At 45.2% G+C, this 23,617-nt stretch overlaps 1 long non-coding RNA gene and 1 pseudogene across 4 annotated transcripts; both read right to left on the reverse strand.

The window, feature by feature from the left end:
• Positions 1–4,571: 4,571 nt before the first annotated feature.
• LOC127909523 (uncharacterized) lies at positions 4,572–7,039 on the reverse strand. Of its 4 annotated transcripts, XR_008071716.1 has the most exons (8): positions 6,941–7,039; positions 6,235–6,281; positions 5,651–5,791; positions 5,510–5,603; positions 5,410–5,456; positions 4,935–5,306; positions 4,725–4,771; positions 4,572–4,677 (listed from the first exon to the last, which is right to left on the reverse strand). It is a non-coding gene; the product is annotated as an uncharacterized LOC127909523 (long non-coding RNA). The 4 variants fall into 4 exon arrangements; XR_008071717.1 differs by lacking the exons at positions 5,410–5,456; positions 5,510–5,603; positions 6,235–6,281; positions 6,941–7,039 and adding an exon at positions 5,886–5,997 and having other exon boundaries at positions 5,698–5,791; XR_008071715.1 differs by lacking the exons at positions 5,410–5,456; positions 5,510–5,603; positions 5,651–5,791; positions 6,235–6,281 and having other exon boundaries at positions 4,935–5,353; positions 6,898–7,022.
• A 188-nt stretch (positions 7,040–7,227) lies between these two features.
• Positions 7,228–23,355, reverse strand: LOC118373638 (dihydrolipoyllysine-residue succinyltransferase component of 2-oxoglutarate dehydrogenase complex, mitochondrial-like; annotated as a pseudogene).
• Between the last annotated feature and the right edge of the window lie 262 nt (positions 23,356–23,617).

Genomic DNA, 23,617 nt, shown 5'->3' on the forward strand with positions numbered 1-23,617 from the left:
ATACAACAAGTAACGGCAGAAAAACAACTATTAATATAAATATAATAATATAATAATAAATAATATTATTACTTATTCATCACTGGTATATCTAATAAATCACTGTGTGTGTTTATTTCAGGAACATTTCCCTGAGCCTCCTTTGACCCAGGAAATGCTCAGTCTGATTGTGTGTTAGGAAACAAATTGGAAGATATTTCCATACACATCCCTAATTGGCTGATAGGACAGTCTAGAGCCCACCCCTGAACAGTCATTGGTCTATTATAATCAGATCACATTGTGAAGTCATGATTGTGGGCCAAAAGTTCCATCCATTTATTTATTTACATTTAAGTCATTTAGCAGACGCTCTTATCCAGAGCGACTTACAAATTGGTGCATTCACCTTATGACATCCAGTAGAATAGTCACTTTACAATAGTGCATCTAACTCTTAAAGGGGGGTGAGAAGGATTACTTATCCTATCCTAGGTATTCCTTAAAGAGGTGGGGTTTCAGGTGTCTCCGGAAGGTGGTGATTGACTCCGCTGTCCTGGCGTCGTGAGGAGTTTGTTCCACCATTGGGGGCCAGAGCAGCGAACAGTTTTGACTGGGCTGAGCGGGAACTGTACTTCCTCAGTGGTAGGGAGGCGAGCAGGCCAGAGGTGGATGAACGCAGTGCCCTTGTTTGGGTGTAGGGCCTGATCAGAGCCTGGAGGTACTGAGGTGCCGTTCCCCTCACAGCTCCGTAGGCAAGCACCATGGTCTTGTAGCAGATGCGAGCTTCAACTGGAAGCCAGTGGAGAGAGCGGAGGAGCGGGGTGACGTGAGAGAACTTGGGAAGGTTGAACACCAGACGGGCTGCGGCGTTCTGGATGAGTTGTAGGGGTTTAATGGCACAGGCAGGGAGCCCAGCCAACAGCGAGTTGCAGTAGTCCAGACGGGAGATGACAAGTGCCTGGATTAGGACCTGCGCCGCTTCCTGTGTGAGTCAGGGTCGTACTCTGCGGATGTTGTAGAGCATGAACCTACAGGAACGGGCCACCGCCTGTAGGTCCACATGAACAGGCTAAAAAGGGCATGAACATCATTTTCAAAATTTGAGAGTGTAATTTCAACCTCATAGTGTGGAAATATAAAAATAAAAAACAGGTAAATATTTGTTTGCTCCTTTGAAAACATAATTTGAATATCATGGATGGTCAGTCCTTGGGTCCATAACTCTGTCTATGTATTTGAGTGGGGTTGCATTTCTCCAGCCTTCTCTCAGTGGTTTACTGAAATCTGGGGATCTGCTTCGTTATCATTTGAACTGCAGGATGAACCCCTTTTAAAATGACACCCCTGTTACCAGTCCACGAAGAAGAAGGTAGTCACGTGGTCTGGTTGACTGGTTCCTCACAAGGTTTCTTCCTTTTCCTTAGGACAATTTTTAAAAAGTCGACACCAGAACACTGATAAAAGTTCACACACTTTTATTGCGCAACGTTTCTGACCCATGATGCATCTGTCCTTTATTTCATGGTTATTGTGTTTGTTTGTACCCAGCACCGGCATGTTATTGGATGTGTCATGTGCGTTTGAAACCAATCTGACTTTTCCTCGACACTGTGCTTCTGCTTGCCCTACTGGGGGTCATTTAAATGAGTTACAAGTATTGTATACGGCACATAGAGAATCTGCTTCCTGGGTTTCAGCGAAGAAGAGTTCATCATGAAGTGCGACTTGAAGACTGTACCCAAACACTGTGGCCCGGGTGTTACACTGCATGTTGCCTTGTCATGGTCTGACAGAACTATCTCCACAGGGCGAAGGAGAGGAAGTGGTTTCTCCACTCTACCAAAAAAAAAGAAGCTTCTATACAATGTGGAAATGTCTGCGTATGTAATGGCACCCTAAGGGGGGCCTAATATAGTGAATCGGATGCCGTTTAGTATGCAAACGATGTTTGCGGTGGTTTCGATGAGAGGAGCGATGCCCACTCAGTGGACAGTCATCCCAAAGAAGCAGGTTAAAGTTCCTGCACCGGGGGAAACCAAAGGACTAGACATGAAGAGGTGACCCTTTAACCAACCCCAGGAGCAGCACTGTCAAAACACAGAACCACGACATGGGACAGTCATACAGAACCACGATATGGGACAGTCATACAGAACCACGATATGGGACAGTCATACAGAACCACGATATGGGACAGTCATACAGAACCACGATATGGGACAGTCATACAGAACCACGATATGGGACAGTCATACAGAACCACGATATGGGACAGTCATACAGAACCACGATATGGGACAGTCATACAGAACCACGATATGGGACAGTCATACAGAACCACGATATGGGACAGTCATACAGAACCACGATATGGGACAGTCATACAGAACCACGATATGGGACAGTCATACAGAACCACGATGTGGGACAGTCATACAGAACCACGATATGGGACAGTCATACAGAACCACGATATGGGACAGTCATACAGAACCACGATATGGGACAGTCATACAGAACCACGACGTGGGACAGTCATACAGAACCATGACGTGGGACAGTCATACAGAACCACGATATGGGACAGTCATACAGAACCACGACATGGGACAGTCATACAGAACCACGACATGGGACAGTCATACAGAACCACGATATGGGACAGTCATACAGAACCACGACGTGGGACAGTCATACAGAACCACGATATGGGACAGTCATACAGAACCACGATATGGGACCACGATATGGGACAGTCATACAGAACCACGATATGGGACAGTCATACAGAACCACGAACCATGGGACAGTCATACAGAACCACGACATGGGACAGTCAGAACCACGACAGACAGTCATACAGAACCATGGGGGACAGTCATACAGAACCACGACATGGGACAGTCATACAGAACCACGATATGGGACAGTCATACAGAACCATGACATGGGACAGTCATACAGAACCCTGAACCATGGGACAGTCATACAGAACCATGATATGGGACAGTCATACAGAACCACGGGACAGTCATACAGAACCATGGGACAGTCATACAGAACCACGTGGGACAGCCACGACAGTCATACAGAACCATATGGGACAGTCATACAGAACCATGACATGGGACAGTCATACAGAACCACGACATGGGACAGTCATACAGAACCACGATATACAGACAGTCATACAGAACCATGACTTGGGACAGTCATACAGAAGTCATACAGAACCATGACGTGGGACAGCCAACCATGACAGAACCACGACGTACAGGACAGTCATACAGAACCATGATATGGGACAGTCATACAGAACCACGACAGCCATACAGAACCATGGACAGTCATACAGAACCATGACGGGGACAGCCATACAGAACCATGACGTGGGACAGCCATACAGAACCATGACGTGGGACAGCCATACAGAACCAGTCATACAGAACCATGACGTGGGACAGCCATACAGAACCATGACAGAACCATGGGACAGCCATACAGAACCATGACGTGGGACAGCCATGACTTGGGACACAGAACAGTCATACAGAACAGAACGTGGGACAGCCATACAGAACCATGACATGGGACAGCCATACAGAACCATGACGTGGGACAGCCATGACATGGGACAGTCATACAGAACCATGACATGGGACAGCCATACAGAACCATGACAGAACCATGACATGGGACGGACAGCGATCAACCATGACAGTCATACAGAACCACGACGTGGGACAGTCATACAGAACAGAACCATGACATGGGACAGTCATACAGAACCATGACATGGGACAGCCATGCAGAACAGGCGATCTAGAATGGACTTCATCTTGTCCGACTGAGCAATTCTTTAGACTAGAATGATAAAAACACGTATTTTGGCTTTAAAAACCGGTAGCATGGATAGACCATTTACCGCTGATTGAAAAGCCCTCTGGTGCTCTAGGAGGAACACCGTCAAATCTTTATGCTTTTTCGGCATGTGACCTTTTCTTGATGTACGTGCTTTGAATGGTCCTGGTGGTCCTGGACCTGGTCGGTTCATCAGTCAGTGATACATTGAGACAGAACAGACCTGGTCGGTTCATCAGAGAGTCAGTATAATATTGAGACAGATCAGACCTGGTCGGTTCATCAGAGAGCCAGTATAATATTGAGACAGAACAGACCTGGTCGGTTCATCAGAGAGCCAGTATAATATTGAGACAGAACAGACCTGGTCGGTTCATCAGAGAGTCAGTATAATATTGAGACAGATCAGACCTGGTCGGTTCATCAGAGAGTCAGTATAATATTGAGACAGATCAGACCTGGTCGGTTCATCAGAGAGTCAGTATAACATTGAGACAGAACAGACCTGGTAGGTTCATCAGAGAGTCAGTATAATATTGAGACAGAACAGACCTGGTAAGTTCATCAGAGAGTCAGTATAATATTGAGACAGAACAGACCTGGTAAGTTCATCAGAGAGTCAGTATAATATTGAGACAGAACAGACCTGGTCGGTTCATCAGAGAGTCAGTATAATATTGAGACAGATCAGACCTGGTCGGTTCATCAGAGAGTCAGTATAATATTGAGACAGAACAGACCTGGTCGGTTCATCAGAGAGCCAGTATAATATTGAGACAGATCAGACCCGGTCGGTTCATCAGAGAGTCAGTATAATATTGAGACAGAACAGACCTGGTAAGTTCATCAGAGAGTCAATATAATATTGAGACAGAACAGACCTGGTCGGTTCATCAGAGAGTCAGTATAACATTGAGACAGAACAGACCTGGTAAGGTTCATCAGAGAGTCAGTATAATATTGAGACAGAACAGACCCGGTAAGGTTCATCAGAGAGTCAGTATAATATTGAGACAGAACAGAACAGACCTGGTCGGTTCATCAGAGTGATACATTGAGACAGAACAGTATAATATTGAGACAGAACAGACCTGGTAAGTTCATCAGAGAGTCAGTATAATATTGAGACAGAACAGACCTGGTAAGTTCATCAGAGAGTCAGTATAATATTGAGACAGAACAGACCTGGTCGGTTCATCAGTCAGTGATACATTGAGACAGAACAGACCTGGTCGGTTCATCAGAGAGTCAGTATAATATTGAGACAGAACAGACCTGGTCGGTTCATCAGAGAGTCAGTATAATATTGAGACAGAACAGACCTGGTCGGTTCATCAGAGAGTCAGTATAATATTGAGACAGAACAGACCTGGTCGGTTCATCAGAGAGTCAGTATAATATTGAGACAGAACAGACCTGGTCGGTTCATCAGAGAGTCAGTATAATATTGAGACAGAACAGACCTGGTCGGTTCATCAGAGAGCCAGTATAACATTGAGACCGATCAGACCTGGTCGGTTCATCAGAACAGACCAGGTCAGTATAAGTATTTGAGACAGAACAGACCTGGTCGGTTCATCAGAGAGTCAGTATAATATTGAGACAGAACAGACCTGGTCGGTTCATCAGAGAGTCAGACCCGGTATAATATTGAGACAGAACAGACCTGGTCGGTTCATCAGAGAGTCAGTATAATATTGAGACAGAACAGACCCGGTCGGTTCATCAGAGACCCAGTATAATATTGAGACAGATCAGACCTGGTCGGTTCATCAGAGACCCAGTATAATATTGAGACAGAACAGACCTGGTCGGTTCATCAGAGACCCAGTATAATATTGAGACAGAACAGACCCGGTCGGTTCATCAGAGACCCAGTATAATATTGAGACAGAACAGACCCGGTCGGTTCATCAGAGAGTCAGTATAATATTGAGACAGATCAGACCTGGTCGGTTCATCAGAGACCCAGTATAATATTGAGACAGAACAGACCTGGTCGGTTCATCAGAGACCCAGTATAATACTGAGACAGAACAGACCTGGTCGGTTCATCAGAGAGTCAGTATAATATTGAGACAGAACAGACCCGGTCGGTTCATCAGAGACCCAGTATAATATTGAGACAGAACAGACCTGGTCGGTTCATCAGAGACCCAGTATAATATGAGACAGAACAGACCTGGTGAGACAGATAATACAGACCTGGTCGGTTCATCAGAGACCCAGTATAATATTGAGACAGAACAGACCCGGTCGGTTCATCAGAGACCCAGTATAATATTGAGACAGAACAGACCTGGTCGGTTCATCAGAGTCAGTATAATATTGAGACAGAACAGACCCGGTCGGTTCATCAGAGACCCAGTATAATATTGAGACAGAACAGACCTGGTCGGTTCATCAGAGAGTCAGTATAATATTGAGACAGAACAGACCTGGTATAATATTGAGACAGAACAGACCTCGGTTCATCAGAGAGCCAGTATAATATTGAGACAGAACAGACCTGGTCGGTTCATCAGTCAGTGATACATTGAGACAGAACAGACCTGGTCGGTTCATCAGAGACCAGTATAATATTGAGACAGAACAGACCTGGTCGGTTCATCAGATCAGTCAGTGATAATATTGAGACAGAACAGACCTGGTCGGTTCATCAGTCAGTATAATATTGAGACAGAACAGACCTGGTCGGTTCATCAGTCAGTGATAATATTGAGACAGAACAGACCTGGTCGGTTCATCAGAGACCCAGTATAATATTGAGACAGAACAGACCCGGTCGGTTCATCAGAGACCCAGTATAATATTGAGACAGAACAGACCTGGTCGGTTCATCAGAGAGCAGTATAATATTGAGACAGAACAGACCCGGTCGGTTCATCAGAGACAGATAATACTGAGACAGATCTGGTCGGTTCATCAGAGAGTCAGTATAATATTGAGACAGATCAGACCTGGTCGGTTCATCAGAGACCCAGTATAATATTGAGACAGATCAGACCGGTTCGGTTCATCAGAGACCCAGTATAATATTGAGACAGATCAGACCTGGTCGGTTCATCAGTCAGTGATACATTGAGACAGAACAGACCTGGTCGGTTCATCAGAGACCCAGTATAATATTGAGACAGATCAGACCTGGTCGGTTCATCAGAGACCCAGTATAATATTGAGACAGAACAGACCCGGTTCGGTTCATCAGAGACCTGGTCAGTATAATATTGAGACAGAACAGACCTGGTCGGTTCATCAGAGAGTCAGTATAATATTGAGACAGAACAGACCTGGTCGGTTCATCAGAGACCCAGTATAATACTGAGACAGATCAGACCCGGTCGGTTCATCAGAGACCCAGTATAATACTGAGACAGAACAGACCTGGTCGGTTCATCAGAGACCCAGTATAATATTGAGACAGATCAGACCTGGTCGGTTCATCAGAGACCCAGTATAATATTGAGACAGAACAGACCGGTTCATCAGGACCCAGTTCATCAGAAGTCAGTATAATATTGAGACAGAACAGACCTGGTCGGTTCATCAGAGAGCCAGTATAATATTGAGACAGATCAGACCTGGTCGGTTCATCAGAGACCCAGTATAATATTGAGACAGAACAGACCTGGTCAGTTCATCAGAGACCCAGTATAATATTGAGACAGAACAGACCTGGTCGGTTCATCAGAGACCCAGTATAATATTGAGACAGAACAGACCTGGTCGGTTCATCAGAGAGTCAGTATAATATTGAGACAGAACAGACCTGGTCGGTTCATCAGTCAGTGATACATTGAGACAGAACAGACCTGGTCGGTTCATCAGTCAGTGATACATTGAGACAGAACAGACCTGGTCGGTTCATCAGTCAGTGATACATTGAGACAGAACAGACCTGGTCGGTTCATCAGAGACCCAGTATAATATTGAGACAGAACAGACCTGGTAAGTTCATCAGAGACCCAGTATAATACTGAGACAGATCAGACCCGGTCGGTTCATCAGAGACCCAGTATAATATTGAGACAGAACAGACCTGGTAAGTTCATCAGAGACCCAGTATAATACTGAGACAGATCAGACCCGGTCGGTTCATCAGAGAGTCAGTGATACATTGAGACAGAACAGACCCGGTCGGTTCATCAGAGACCCAGTATAATATTGAGGCAGAACAGACCTGGTAAGTTCATCAGAGACCCAGTATAATACTGAGACAGAACAGACCTGGTCGGTTCATCAGTCAGTGATACATTGAGACAGAACAGACCCGGTCGGTTCATCAGAGAGTCAGTGATACATTGAGACAGAACAGACCTGGTCGGTTCATCAGAGAGTCAGTATAATATTGAGACAGAACAGACCCGGTCGGTTCATCAGAGACCCAGTATAATATTGAGACAGATCAGACCTGGTCGGTTCATCAGAGACCCAGTATAATACTGAGACAGATCAGACCCGGTCGGTTCATCAGAGACCCAGTATAATATTGAGACAGAACAGACCTGGTCGGTTCATCAGAGACCCAGTATAATACTGAGACAGAACAGACCTGGTCGGTTCATCAGTCAGTGATACATTGAGACAGAACAGACCCGGTCGGTTCATCAGAGAGTCAGTATAATATTGAGACAGAACAGACCCGGTCGGTTCATCAGAGACCCAGTATAATATTGAGACAGAACAGACCCGGTCGGTTCATCAGAGAGTCAGTATAATACTGAGACAGAACAGACCCGGTCGGTTCATCAGAGACCCAGTATAATATTGAGACAGATCAGACCCGGTCGGTTCATCAGAGAGTCAGTATAATACTGAGACAGAACAGACCCGGTCGGTTCATCAGAGACCCAGTATAATACTGAGACAGAACAGACCCGGTCGGTTCATCAGAGAGTCAGTGATACATTGAGACAGATCAGACCTGGTCGGTTCAGTATTGTTTTTGGGACGGGTTGGTTTTATACAGATGTTTAAAATCGCTGCGGGTGTGTTCAGCAGGCCACAACGTTTGTGGAGCATTATGTACAACCACATACCTCTCCGGGGTTTGTTAAAGAGAGTCACAACACTGCTCTTTGTAACGCTCAACAACGTTAGTGCCGGTTGCTGTGATGCTGGTATCACATGTCGAGCAGAAGAACGCGGGGGTCCTCCACCACGGACTTGATCTTACGCAGGAAGGCGACTGCCTCTCTGCCGTCGACCAGCCGATGGTCGTAGGTCAGAGCCACGTACATCATGGGCCGGATCTCCACCTGATGGAGAGAGAGAGAGAAATAACTATACAGCAGACAGTAGAAACAAAATGTTGATTAAAAATGTATAAAATTTGCCTTTCGGCTTCGAAATTAATGTCCAGTTTAAACTTCTGGATGGAGATGAATTTAACTTGTTGACATACAGACGGGAATGAGACACACCTTGCCGCCGATGGCAACAGGCCTGTCGAAGATACCGTGCATGCCCAAGATGGCTGACTGGGGTGGGTTGATGATGGGCGTGCCGAACATGGAACCAAACACTCCTCCGTTACTGATGGTGAAGGTTCCTCCGCCCATGTCCTCCACAGCCAGCAGATTATTACGAGCCTGGACAAAAACACACACACACAGCAGTCGAGTTTGGGTCATTATTCAATGCCATTCGTTTCATTGATTTTTTTATTGATTTTTTTTCCTTGAAGAACTTCTTGGCAGGTTTGATCATAAAGGTGATGTTATCATATTGACGTCGTGATAAAACTAATCAAATCAAACTTTATTAGTCACATGCGCCGAATACAACAAATGTGGAGGCTATATACAGGGTATTACGGTACAGAGTCAATGTGGAAGCTATATACAGGATATTACGGTACAGAGTCAATGTGGAGGCGATATACAGGGTATTACGGTACAGAGTCAATGTGTAGGCTATATACAGGGTATTACGGTACAGAGTCAATGTGGAAGCTATATACAGGGTATTACGGTACAGAGTCAATGTGGAGGCTATATACAGGGGTACCAGTACAGAATATGTGGAGGCTATATACAGGGTATTACGGTACAGAGTCAATGTGGAGGCTATATACAGGGTCATGTGGAGGCTATATACAGGTATTACAGAGTCAATGTGGAGGCTATATACAGGGTATTACGGTACAGAGTCAATGTGGAGGCTATATACAGGGTATTACGGCACAGAGTCAATGTGGAGGCTATATACAGGGTATTACGGTACAGAGTCAATGTGCGGGGGCTAGTTTAGTTTAAGGCTCAAACTCAAAGTCCTCCACAGCCCTGTTACGAGCATGGAGAAAACACAAGGGGGTCCATGGCCATGTCTCAATACTTTAAAATGTAAAAATAAATCATAAATAAATCAAATGTATCCCTGAATTGGATCACCTTGGCACTTTGGGTTTGAATCTTTTGTTTTCACGGATCTCCGTTAACTTCTTGGTGCCGTTTATCACGACGCAATCCTCTGTGCCTCAGTTGGTAAAGCATGGTGCTTTGTAAACACCAGGGTTGTGGGTTCGATTCCCGGGAACCACCGGTACGTAAAATGTATGTACGCATGACTAAGTCACGTTGTATAAAAGCGTCTGCTAAATGGCGTATGCTATTATTTTTTATAATTATCATTGACCAAAAGTAAAGCACAACCTCATGAGCTGATGTATCATATGTACTATAGACTCATTCATCCCATTCAGACAAAGCCTTGTTCAGTACCTTCTCTCCCAGACCAACCAACCAACCAATTATTATTATTATTATTATTATATATTATTGATGGTTTTCTCAATGTCAGCAAAGTTCATGGTCTCTACGTTGCGAATAACCGGTACAACCAGTCCCTGGTGAAGAGGAGCACATATACAAGGAAAAGACGGAGACCTTTCTGGTCAAGACACCAACAGAACCAAACGCAACCAACAGAACCAAACACAACCAACAGAACCAAACACAACCAACAGAACCAAACACAACCAACCAACCAACAGAACCAAACACAACCAACCAACCAACCAACAGAACCAAACACAACCAACCAACCAACAGAACCAAACACAACCAACCAACCAACAGAACCAAACACAACCAACCAACCAACAGAACCAAACACAACCAACAGAACCAAACACAACCAACAGAACCAACAGAACCAAACGCAACCAACAGAACCAAACACAACCAACCAACCAACAGAACCAAACACAACCAACAGAACCAAACACAACCAACAGAACCAAACACAACCAACAGAACCAAACACAACCAACCAACCAACAGAACCAAACGCAACCAACAGAACCAAACACAACCAACAGAACCAAACACAACCAACAGAACCAAACACAACCAACCAACCAACAGAACCAAACACAACCAACCAACCAACCAACAGAACCAAACACAACCAACCAACCAACCAACAGAACCAAACACAACCAACCAACCAACACAACCAACCAACCAACAGAACCAAACACAACCAACCAACCAACAGAACCAAACACAACCAACCAACCAACAGAACCAAACGCAACCAACAGAACCAAACACAACCAACAGAACCAAACACAACAAACCAAACACAACCAACAGAACCAAACACAACCAACCAACCAACCAACCAACCAACCAACCAACCAACCAACAGAACCAAACACAACCAACCAACCAACCAACAGAACCAAACACAACCAACCAACAGAACCAACCAACCAACAGAACCAAACACAACCAACCAACAGAACCAAACACAACCAACAGAACCAAACACAACCAACAGAACCAAACACAACCAACCAACCAACAGAACCAAACACAACCAACCAACAGAACCAACCAACCAACAGAACCAAACACAACCAACCAACAGAACCAAACACAACCAACAGAACCAAACACAACCAACAGAACCAAACACAACCAACCAACAGAACCAAACACAACCAACCAACAGAACCAACCAACCAACCAACCAACAGAACCAAACACAACCAACCAACCAACAGAACCAAACACAACCAACAGAACCAAACACAACCAACCAACCAACCAACCAACACAACCAACCAACCAACAGAACCAAACACAACCAACCAACCAACACAACCAACCAACCAACCAACCAACAGAACCAAACACAACCAAACCAGTCGACACCCACACACTGATATAAGGAGCTCCAGCCCTTCAGAAATAAAACAGCCCAATACCCAGACATGACAAATAGGGGAAATTACAAAAACAAAACATAACTTCATAGGTTCAATTGGCAGAATGTATAGGTCCACATGTCCTCTGTGCCTTACCTTTGGAGTGGCCACAGCCACACTGATGTCAACATAATCCCTGTAAACGATCTCTTTGGTTGTATCGTCAATCACTGGGAAGAGCAAGAGAAGAAATATCAATCATTCTCACTTTTTTTAAATTTTTTTAACTTCAATACCATTTCAATCCAATGCATTCTGGGATCTCAAGCAAAAGACATTGAGTTAGAAGTGTCAAAAAGATATAGAAATAGTTGATGTGTATAAGCTTCCTCCTATAAACAGAAGACCATCACTTCATCAAAGCCAGTTTACTTTAAAATGTAACCGCTGAAATAAGTGTCTGTGGTGTTGGAAGCAGAGTTAACATTTGGGGGGAATTTTTTTGTTGTTGTTATAAATTCCATAGTTTAAGAAATCCTGGTTTGAGGATTCCAGATTTCCTGCTTATTCCGGGAATTTTCCAACTAAGATTTGAGAAAGACAAGGAGAGAGTCTTAACCTCCGTTGACAGAAGGCTGGTCCATGAGAGCGTGGGCTGAATGAAGCCTTTAACGAAGGCCGACATGAAGCCAAGCTTGATGTTATGTCTCTTCAAGAAAGCATCTTTATGGAGCTTCCTAAACTCCTGGATGTTGCTACAGAGGGAGAGAAGATCTGTTAAAGCAGGCTGTGTCTGTAGGAAGCATCTTTACGGGGTTTTCCTCATCTCCTGGGTGTTGCTACGGGAGGAATGACTGTAAAGAGGACTGGGTTCGTTTTTTTGGAAAACATGCCATTTTGAAGTGTCTGTATGGTGGCATGTGCATCCGTGAAACCACCGGGCCTTCTGGGACGAATAAAGTGACATTGGCATTGGACATCCAACAGCAGTGTTGTGTTGCATCGTCTCACCTCATGTCTATCTCGTTGAAGGTGGTGAGCATGGCACAAGTCTGCTGAGCCTCCTTCAGTCGCTGGGCGATCCTCAGCCTCATACGATTCATCTTTACCTGGACGAATAACGAGACAAAATCGGTTGGTTGTTGATTGGATGCATCTGTAGGTTTTTTTTTTTTTTTTTTTCAATAAACGAGAGTGAGACACTTCTCTTGGTTTGAAACCAGCCGAAGGCTTTATCCCTGCTATTTCATCTCGTTCTGTCAGTACGGGAAGTGTTGGCCTGAACTTGGCCTGGTGTAGAGAGGTCGTACTCTGCTCTCTGTCCTGGCCCCATGGGCTGCTGCTGGTGGTGCTTCTGCAGTGGGCTTGACAGCAGAAACTAGAGAGAGAAAAAAAAATAAGACTTTTTATACAAAAAACAAATATCAGTTTAAGTGAGTCCCCATCACCACTTAAATGTTGTAATAATTCTACTAAAGTCAACATGAATGAAATGTTTGTTTATAAACAGCAGCTGACGACCTACATTTACATTTACATTCAAGTCATTTAGCAGACGCTCTTATCCAGAGCGACTTACAAATTGGTGCATACACCTTATGACATCCAGTGGAATGTCTAAATCTAAATCTAAACCTACAAGGTTGGGCTTGTGCTGCCACGGGGGGGGTACGTCGACAGGGATGGCGGCCATCGTTGGGGGAGGGGCTGCTGCTGCAGGGACCTCTGCTGCTGGGGCGGCGTTGGCTGCTGCGGCTGACCAGAGAAGAAGAGGCATTCAGATCTAGCTACAGATTGCTACACCAGATAACGTGACAGAACCAGAGATTGTTGGTATCCATTATACTGGCCATTCCAGGTTTGCACATCTTTGTTCTCGATTCTGGCCAAACATGCATCTACTAAAATCTCCGTGTCCATTTTCAGGTGGTGCGTTTGAATTAATTAAAATAAATACATGTTTTGCCATTTTAGTCTGGATTAAATCTTCCCTCATTGATCGAGGCAGTGGAGTGAGAGGGGGATGGATCCACTTGTCTCAATGACTCATCACGTCAGCGACTGAATCACTTAAAGAGCTGCAGTTAGTTTCAGAATGGATGGCAAGGAATGAGTTAGTCCTAAATATTTCACTAAACCCTAAACCTCAAATAAATCATGTGGAAATTGAGCAAGTTGAGGTGACTGAACTGCTTGGAGTAACCCTGGTTTAAACATATTGATACAACAGTAGCTAAGATGGGGTGAAGTCTGTCCATAATAAAGTGCTGCTCTACCTTCTTAACAACACTATCAACAAGGCAGGTTCTACAGGCTCTAGTTTCTACCTTCTAAACAACACTATCAACAAGGCAGGTCCTACAGGCTCTAGTTTCTACCTTCTTAACAACACTATCAACAAGGCAGGTTCTACAGGCTCTAGTTTCTACCTTCTTAACAACACTATCAACAAGGCAGGTTCTACAGGCTCTAGTTTCTACCTTCTTAACAACACTATCAACAAGGCAGGTCCTACAGGCCCTAGTTTCTACCTTCTTAACAACACTATCAACAAGGCAGGTCCTACAGGCCCTAGTTTCTACCTTCTTAACAACACTATCAACAAGGCAGGTCCTAGTTTCTACCTTCTTAACAACACTATCAACAAGGCAGGTCCTACAGGCCCTAGTTTCTACCTTCTTAACAACACTATCAACAAGGCAGGTCCTACAGGCCCTAGTTTCTACCTTCTAAACAACACTATCAACAAGGCAGATCCTACAGGCTCTAGTTTCTACCTTCTTAACAACACTATCAACAAGGCAGGTCCTACAGGCCCTAGTTTCTACCTTCTTAACAACACTATCAACAAGGCAGGTCCTAGTTTCTACCTTCTTAACAACACTATCAACAAGGCAGGTCCTACAGGCCCTAGTTTCTACCTTCTTAACAACACTATCAACAAGGCAGGTCCTACAGGCCCTAGTTTCTACCTTCATAACAACACTATCAACAAGGCAGGTCCTACAGGCCCTAGTTTCTACCTTCTTAACAACACTATCAACAAGGCAGGTCCTACAGGCCCTAGTTTCTACCTTCTTTACAACACTATCAACAAGGCAGGTCCTACAGGCCTTAGTTTCTACCTTCTTAACAACACTATCAACAAGGCAGGTCCTACAGGCCCTAGTTTCTACCTTCTTTACAACACTATCAACAAGGCAGGTCCTACAGGCCTTAGTTTCTACCTTCTTAACAACACTATCAACAAGGCAGGTCCTACAGGCCCTAGTTTCTACCTTCTTAACAACACTATCAACAAGGCAGGTCCTATAGGCCCTAGTTTTGTCGCACCTGGACTACTGTTCAGTCATGTGGTCAGGTGCCACAAAGACGGACTTAGGAAAATTGCAATTGGCTCAGAACAGAGCAGCACGGCTGGCCCTTGGATGTACATGGAGAGATAACATTAACAATATGCATGTCAATCTCTCCTGGCTGAAAGTGGAGGACAGATTGACTTCTTCACTACTTGTTTATATAAGAAGTGTTGACATGTTGAATGCACCAAGGTGTCTGTTTAAACTACTGGCACACAGCTCAGACACCCATGCATACCCCACAAGACATGCCACCAGTGGTCTCTTCACAGTCCCCAAGTCCAGAACAAACTGTGGGAGGCGCACAGTACTACATAGAGCCATGACTACATGGAACTCTATTCCACAGTACTACATAGAGCCATGACTACATGGAACTCTATTCCACAGTACTACATAGAGCCATGACTACATGGAACTCTATTCCACATCAGGTAACTGATGCAGCAGTAGAATTAGTATAGCTCCTTTTTTGATTCTACAAGACCATCAGACTGTTAAACAGCCATCACTAGCACAGAGCGGCTGCTGCCTACATACAGACTTGAAATCATTGGAACACTTGATGAGAGAGAAAGATGGAGATGGGGAGAGAGTGTACCTCCTTTTTTGAGTTTGAAGAGGGGATTCCCGGCCTCTACACTCCCTCCATCTGGCACCAGGAGCTCCGTGATCACACCGGCTGCCGGAGATGGCACCTGCAACGAGGTCTGAGACAAAACGCATTCTTGTTATCAAACCGTACACACAGTTAGTCAAATTACAAACATACTACATTCCAGTATTTGATAGCTTTGACTTTTATAAATATCTGATCATCAATGACGTCATAAGGTGAGGACCCTTTTTTCTCCACTTCCTGTCTGAATGACGTGCCCAAAGTAAACTGCCTGTTACTCAGGCCCAGAAGCCAGGATATGTATATAAATGGTACCATTGGATAGAAACCACCTTGAAGTGTGTAGAAATGTTAAAATAATGAAGGAGAATATAACACAATAGATATGGTAGGAGAAAGTCCAAAGAAAAACCAACCAGGAAATGTTTTAAACAGTTAAAGGCTATATTATGTATTCCTATATACACTGCTCAAAAAAATAAATAAAGGGAACCCTTAAACAACACAATGTAACTCCAAGTCAATCACACTTCTGTGAAATCAAACTGTCCACTTAGGAAGCAACACTGATTGACAATAAATGTCACATGCTGTTGTGCAAATGGAATAGACAACAGGTGGAAATTATAGGCAATTAGCAAGACACCCCCAATAAAGGAGTGGTTCTGCAGGTGGTGACCACAGACCACTTCTCAGTTCCTATGCTTCCTGGCTGATGTTTCGGTCACTTTTGAATGCTGCAGGTGCTTTCACTCTAGTGGTAGCATGAGACGGAGTCTACAACCCACACAAGTGGCTCAGGTAGTGCAGCTCATCCAGGATGGCACATCAATGCGAGCTGTGGCAAGAAGGTTTGCTGTGTCTGTCAGCATAGTGTCCAGAGCATGGAGGCGCTACCAGGAGACAGGCCAGTACATCAGGAGACGTGGAGGAGGCCGTAGGAGGGCAAAAACCCAGCAGCAGGACCACTACCTCCGCCTTTGTGCAAGGAGGAGCAGGAGGAGCACTGCCAGAGCCCTGCAAAATGACCTCCAGCAGGCCACAAATGTGCACGTGGCTGCTCAAACGGTCAGAAACAGAGTCCATGAGGGTGGTATGAGGGCCCGACGTCCACAGGTGGGGGTTGTGCTTATAGCCCAACACCGTGCAGGACGTTTGGCATTTGCCAGAGAAGACCAAGAGTGGCAAAATTGCCACTGGTGCCCTGTGTACTTCACAGATGAAAGCAGGTTCACACTGAGCACATGTGACAGAGTCTGGAGACGCCGTGGAGAACGTTCTGCTGCCTGCAACATCCTCCAGCATGACCAGTTTGGCGGTGGGTAAGTCAAGGTGTGGGGTGGCATTTCTTTGGGGGGCCGCACAGCCCTCCATGTGCTCGCCAGAGGTAGCCTGACTGCCATTAGGTACCGAGATGAGATCCTCAGACCCCTTGTGAGACCATATGCTGGTGCGGTTGTCCCTGGGTTCCTCCTGATGCAAGACAATGCTAGACCTCATGTGGCTGGAGTGTGTCAGCAGTTCCTGCAAGAGGAAGTCATTGATGCTATGGACTGGCCTGCCCGTTCCCCAGACTTGAATCCAATTGAGCACATCTGGGACATCATGTCTCGCTCCATCCACCAACGCCACGTTGCACCACAGACTGTCCAGGAATTGGCGGATGCTTTAGTCCAGGTCTGGGAGGAGATCCCTCAGGAGACCATCCGCCACCTCATCAGGAGCATGCCCAGGCGTTGTAGGGAGGTCATACAGGCACGTGAAGGCCACACACACTACTGAGCCTCATTTTGACTTGTTTTAAGAACATTACATCAAAGTTGGATCAGCCTGTAGTGTGGTTTTCCACTTTAATTTTGAGTGTGACTCCAAATCCAGACCTCCATGGGTTGATAAATTTGATTTCCATTGATAATTTTTGTGTGATTTTGTTGTCAGCACATTCAACTATGTAAAGAAAAAAGTATTTAATAAGAATATTTAATTCATTCAGATCTAGGATGTGTTATTTTAGTGTTCCCTTTATTTGTTTGAGCAGTGTGTAATGTGACTTCTTAGTGTTTTCCAGGACCTTGTCAGTCTCGATCTCACACACCACCTCATCCTCTTTCACTGAATCTCCAACAGCTGGGAAAGGCCAAAGGAAGTTATTACTGTCCTGCACTAAACCTAGATGGCAATAAGATAGTAAACATGAGCTGAGTGGATTTTCCTGAGACCCCCCCCCCGCCCCAAAAACTACCTTTCTCCCACCTGACGTCCCCTTCTGTGATCGACTCAGAGAACGGAGGTGTGTTGACAGTGACAACTTCCTCCCCTGATCCAAAAAAACCCCACAAAGATGTCAGGCAGATTTGATTTAAAACATTAACTTGTTTACTACACAGAGAAAGGCTAGAGAGATGTTTGAATACATACTATGTGCTGTAGATGTCTTGAAGTATCTGATGTGGAAGACAAGAATTGATGACGGAGGCTCACATCTAAAACACAGAGGAAGTAGCCTCTTGAAAAACAAGGGGTTTAAAACCAGCGCAACGCTCATTAAAAGACTCTCAAACATAATTCATGAAACAAACATTTTCTGTATCAAACAAAAATACATGTGAAACCTTCAGATGACTCCAGGCCTCAGCCTGAGGCCAAACATACTGAGATTAAACTCAGGACCAAGAGAAGACACTTACAACTGAGTGCTCCTGTAGACAACCCTGTTGCCAGTGGAGGGGCCTTCAAGAAGATAAAAGGAGAGAGAGAGGGAAAGAGGGAGGAAAAAAAATTGCGTGGGAGAGAGAGCGGAAGAGAAAAGAGTGAGAAAGAGAGGAAGAGCGAGAAAGAGGGCATAAGGAGAGAGAGTGAAAGACGGAGAGCGAGGAACTGAGGATATTATTATTAGTGTTTCCAACACAGTGATAACCACTGTTGAGTCAGTCCATTCTGGAGAACACTGGGTCTATAGCTACATTAACAGCTACTTGATGATGGGGATATTTATCCACTTACAGGCCTTACGGTGATCTTTGATACTTAACCGGCATAACAGTCATCATCCAAACAGAGTATGTTCCCCCCGAATTTATAAAACAGAATAAAGGCCCATCATCTAACATTAGTCCTGGGTTGGGCCATGTTAATCATGCACAAAACAGAACAAGACAAGGACTGAAAACAGGGAACCTGGACTTGTCTAACGAGGAAAGTTTGTTTTTCGTTGAAAAATGTTTTGTTACGGTCTGATACACATTACCCCCTCGATACATGTTACCCCCTCTTTCCTTCCCCATTGATACGCGTTACACCCCCCCTCTTTCCTTCCCCTCTGATATGTTACCCCCCCTCTTTCCTTCTCCTCTGATACGTTACCCCCCCTCTTTCCTTCCCCTCTGACGTTACCCCCTCTTTCCTTTCCTTCCCCTCTGATACGTTACCCCCTCTTTCCTTCCCCTCTCGATACACCTTACCCCCTCTTTCCTTCCCCTCTGATACACATTACCCCCCTCTTTCCTTCTCCTCTGATACACGTTACCCCCCCTCTTTCCTTCCCCTCTGATACGTTACCCCCCTCTTTCCTTCTCCTCTGATACACATTACCCCCCTCTTTCCTTCTCCTCTGATACGTTACCCCCCTCTTTCCTTCCCCTCTGATATGTTACCCCCTCTTTCCTTCTCCTCTGATACGTTACCCCCCTCTTTCCTTCTCCTCTGATACGTTACCCCCCTCTTTCCTTCCCCATTGATACACGTTACCCCCTCTTTCCTTCTCCTCTGATACACATTACCCCCCCTCTTTCCTTCCCCTCTGATATGTTACCCCCCTTTCCTTCTCCTCTGATACACCTCACCCCCTCTTTCCTTCCCCATTGATACACGTTACCCCCTCTTTCCTTCCCCTCTGATATGTTACCCCCTCTTTCCTTCCCCTCTGATACGTTACCCCCCTCTTTCCTTCTCCTCTGATACGTTACCCCCCTCTTTCCTTCTCCTCTGATACGTTACCCCCCTTCTTCCTTCTTCTCCTCTGATACGTTACCCCCCTCTTTCCTTCCCCTCTGATATGTTACCCCCCTCTTTCCTTCCCCTCTGATACGTTACCCCCCCTCTTTCCTTCTCCTCTGATACATTTACCCCCCCCTCTTTCCTTCTCCTCTGATACGTTACCTCCCCCCCTCTTTCCTTCCCCATTGATACACGTTTACCCCCTCTTTTCCTTCCCCATTGATACACGTTACCCCCTCTTTCCTTCTCCTCTGATACACCTTACCCCCCTCTTTCCTTCCCCATTGATACACGTTACCCCCCTCTTTCCTTCCCCTCTGATATGTTACCCCCCCTCTTTCCTTCCCCTCTGATACGTTACCCCCCTCTTTCCTTCTCCTCTGATACGTTACCCCCTCTTTCCTTCTCCTCTGATACATGTTACCCCCCCCCCCTCTTTCCTTCTCCTCTGATATGTTACCCCCCTCTTTCCTTCTCCTCTGATATGTTACCCCCTCTTTCCTTCCCCTCTGATATGTTACCCCCCTCTTTCCTTCTCCTCTGATACACATTACCCCCCTCTTTCCTTCCCTCTGATACACGTTTACCCCCCTTCCTCTGATACATGTTACCCCCCTCTTTCCTTCTCCCCCCCTTTCTGATACACCTTACCCCCCTTCCTCTTTCCTTCCCCTCTGATATGTTACCCCCCTCTTTCCTTCCCCTCTGATATTTACCCCCTCTTTCCTTCCCCTCTGATATGTTACCCCCTCTTTCCTTCCCCTCTGATATGTTACCCCCTCTTTCCTTCCCCTCTGATACACATTACCCCCTCTTTCCTTCCCCTCTGATATGTTACCCCCTCTTTCCTTCCCTCTGATACGTTACCCCCTCTTTCCTTCCCTCTGATACGTTACCCCCCCTCTTTCCCCTCTGATACACATTACTTTTCCTTCCCTCTGATACGTTACCCCCTCTTTCCTTCTCCTCTGATACGTTACCCCCCTCTTTCCTTCCCCTCTGATACACATTACCCCCCTCTCTTTCCTTCCCCTCTGATACACATTACCCCCTCTTTCCTTCTCCTCTGATACACGTTACCCCCTCTTTCCTTCTCCTCTGATACACATTACCCCCCCCTCTTTCCTTCTCCTCTGATATGTTACCCCCTCTTTCCTTCCCCTTCCCCTGATACACGTTACCCCCCTCTTTCCTTCCCCTCTGATACGTTACCCCCCTCTTTCCTTCTCCTCTGATACACATTACCCCCCCTCTCTTTCCTTCCCCTCTGATATGTTACCCCCCTCTTTCCTTCTCCTCTGATACACGTTACCCCCTCTTTCCTTCCCCTCTGATACACATTACCCCCCTCTTTCCTTCCCCTCTGATACATTACCCCCCTCTTTCCTTCTCCTCTGATACGTTACCCCCCTCTTTCCTTCTCCTCTGATACGTTACCCCCCCTCTTTCCTTCCCCTCTGATACATGTTACCCTCCTCTTTCCTTCCCTTGATACACATTACCCCCCTCTTTCCTTCCCTTGATACACATCATCCCCATCTTTCATTTATCTTTTTAAAAATGTTCTCTCTCTTTTTCAGCCTATGGTTTTCATCGGTCACCACCTAACAACAAACCTTCATACAATTAACGGATAATGTTTCCTATCGACAAAAAAAGGAATCACCTACGCAGTCACCAAACAAGTGGACAGTTACCCAAGTTGAATTGGTTGCTGTTCAAACAAACATTTGATGAAATGCATGCAATCTGATCCAGCACAGCGCCCCAGTACGGCCATTGCCTTTTACCAGAGCAATGCGTGTAAGGTGAATGCACCAATTTGTAAGTCGCTCTGGATAAGAGCGTCTGCTAAATGACTGAAATGTAATGTAAATGTAATGTATTGGCCTTAGGTCTAGCTCTGATCAGGCCATTGACAACAAACTCGTTTGGTAATGTGTGTTTACTCAAACGGAGGAGCTGGAATAAATCCTCTTTGGAAAAGTAACGTGTGTGGCACAGTGTTTAAAACAAAAACCTCAATCAAGTAGCAAACGATTTGTCAAAGGCATAGAAATCTGACTCTTCTCTATCTGGTAGTGGGTCAGTGTGAAATACTCAAATGGTGGCTCGCTATAGTTATGCTTACACTGGCCAAGGCACAGGTTAGGTTTGTGTAAGTCGGTGTAGGTTAAAGTGGGGTTGCGGAGACACCCGAAGACTCGCTGAACTACACACAAGGTTAGTTCATGCATGACACGGGCTATTTCTAGCATAGGTTACAAGCAGAGGTCAAGCTGTAAAATGGACGAGAAAGTCCAAATGTACTGCTAGCTGGGTAATAACTCGCTTTCAGTCTGTGCATGAGAGTTGTGGCTCAACTCATACAAGGTTAGTTCATGCATGACACGGGCTATTTTAGACTCTTTTTTTTTCTACTGTGTTATTGACTTGTTAATTGTTTTACTCCCATGTGTAACTCTGTGTTGTTGTTTACTCCATGTGTAACTCTGTGTTGTTGTTTACTCCATGTGTAACTCTGTGTTGTTGTTTACTCCATGTGTAACTCTGTGTTGTTGTTTACTCCATGTGTAACTCTGTGTTGTTGTTTACTCCATGTGTAACTCTGTGTTGTTGTTTACTCCATGTGTAACTCTGTGTTGTTGTTTACTCCATGTGTAACTCTGTGTTGTTGTTTACTCCATGTGTAACTCTGTGTTGTTGTCTGTTCACACTGCTTTGCTTTATCTTGGCCAGGTCTCGGTTGTAAATGAGAACTTGTTCTCAACTAGCCTACCTGGTTAAATAAAGGTGAAATAAAATAAAATAAAAAAATCGAGCATAGGTTTCAAGCAGAGGTCAAGCTGTAAAATGGACGGGAAAGTCCAAATGCACTGCTTGCTGGGTAATAACTCGCTTTCAGTCTGTGCATGAGAGTTGTGGCTCAAGTGTGTCTTGACAATGTCTGAATGTGTATAGCTAGCTAACGTTGTTACCCAAGGCAGTGGTTCCCAACCATGGCTCACAGGGGGTACTGGTGAAAACTCATGAGACCATAGGCTTACTACAGTAAAATGCATATGAGGGGGTAGGCTACTTCAGGGGTACCCAGGGCAGAGCACACAATTCAGTTGGTGTTACAACAACCGAAAAGGCTTGGGAACCAATGACCAAAGGCATTAGATCCGTGTTTACATGCCTGACAAGTCACACTCACGCTTCTTAATCCTTGGGTTGGGCTAAAGTCTATTCCCCGGTAGTTTAACGTTATGGCCTTGGATATAAATTAAAACAAGCTTTTGCCGAACCCAACCATTCGATACACGTGGAAATTTAATTGGTACTTCTCTCCTACCTGACTTAGCGCAGACAGGGAGCGCCCAAGTGTCCTGCAAAGACATCGGGAATAATAGCGATAACATAGCGTCAACAGAGGTGTCAAAACGACCATAGGGAGCAGTACGGAAGTTCAGAACACCTGGGATGGTAGTAGGGGCGGTACCGCGGGTCACGACTAGAAGGGATCCACCTTTTGTCAAATGAAAATCAGATTTTACTTTTCGTAGCAGCGGACTAAGAAGCATTTACGCAGTGTGTTATTAAGATAATTGACGTGGCAGTTTAGAATCATTGGGTTAGGTAAAACTGTCTATTTTTGACGTT

The sequence above is a fragment of the Oncorhynchus keta genome, chromosome 19, assembly GCF_023373465.1.
Source record: "Oncorhynchus keta strain PuntledgeMale-10-30-2019 chromosome 19, Oket_V2, whole genome shotgun sequence".
Classification (NCBI taxonomy): domain Eukaryota; kingdom Metazoa; phylum Chordata; class Actinopteri; order Salmoniformes; family Salmonidae; genus Oncorhynchus; species Oncorhynchus keta.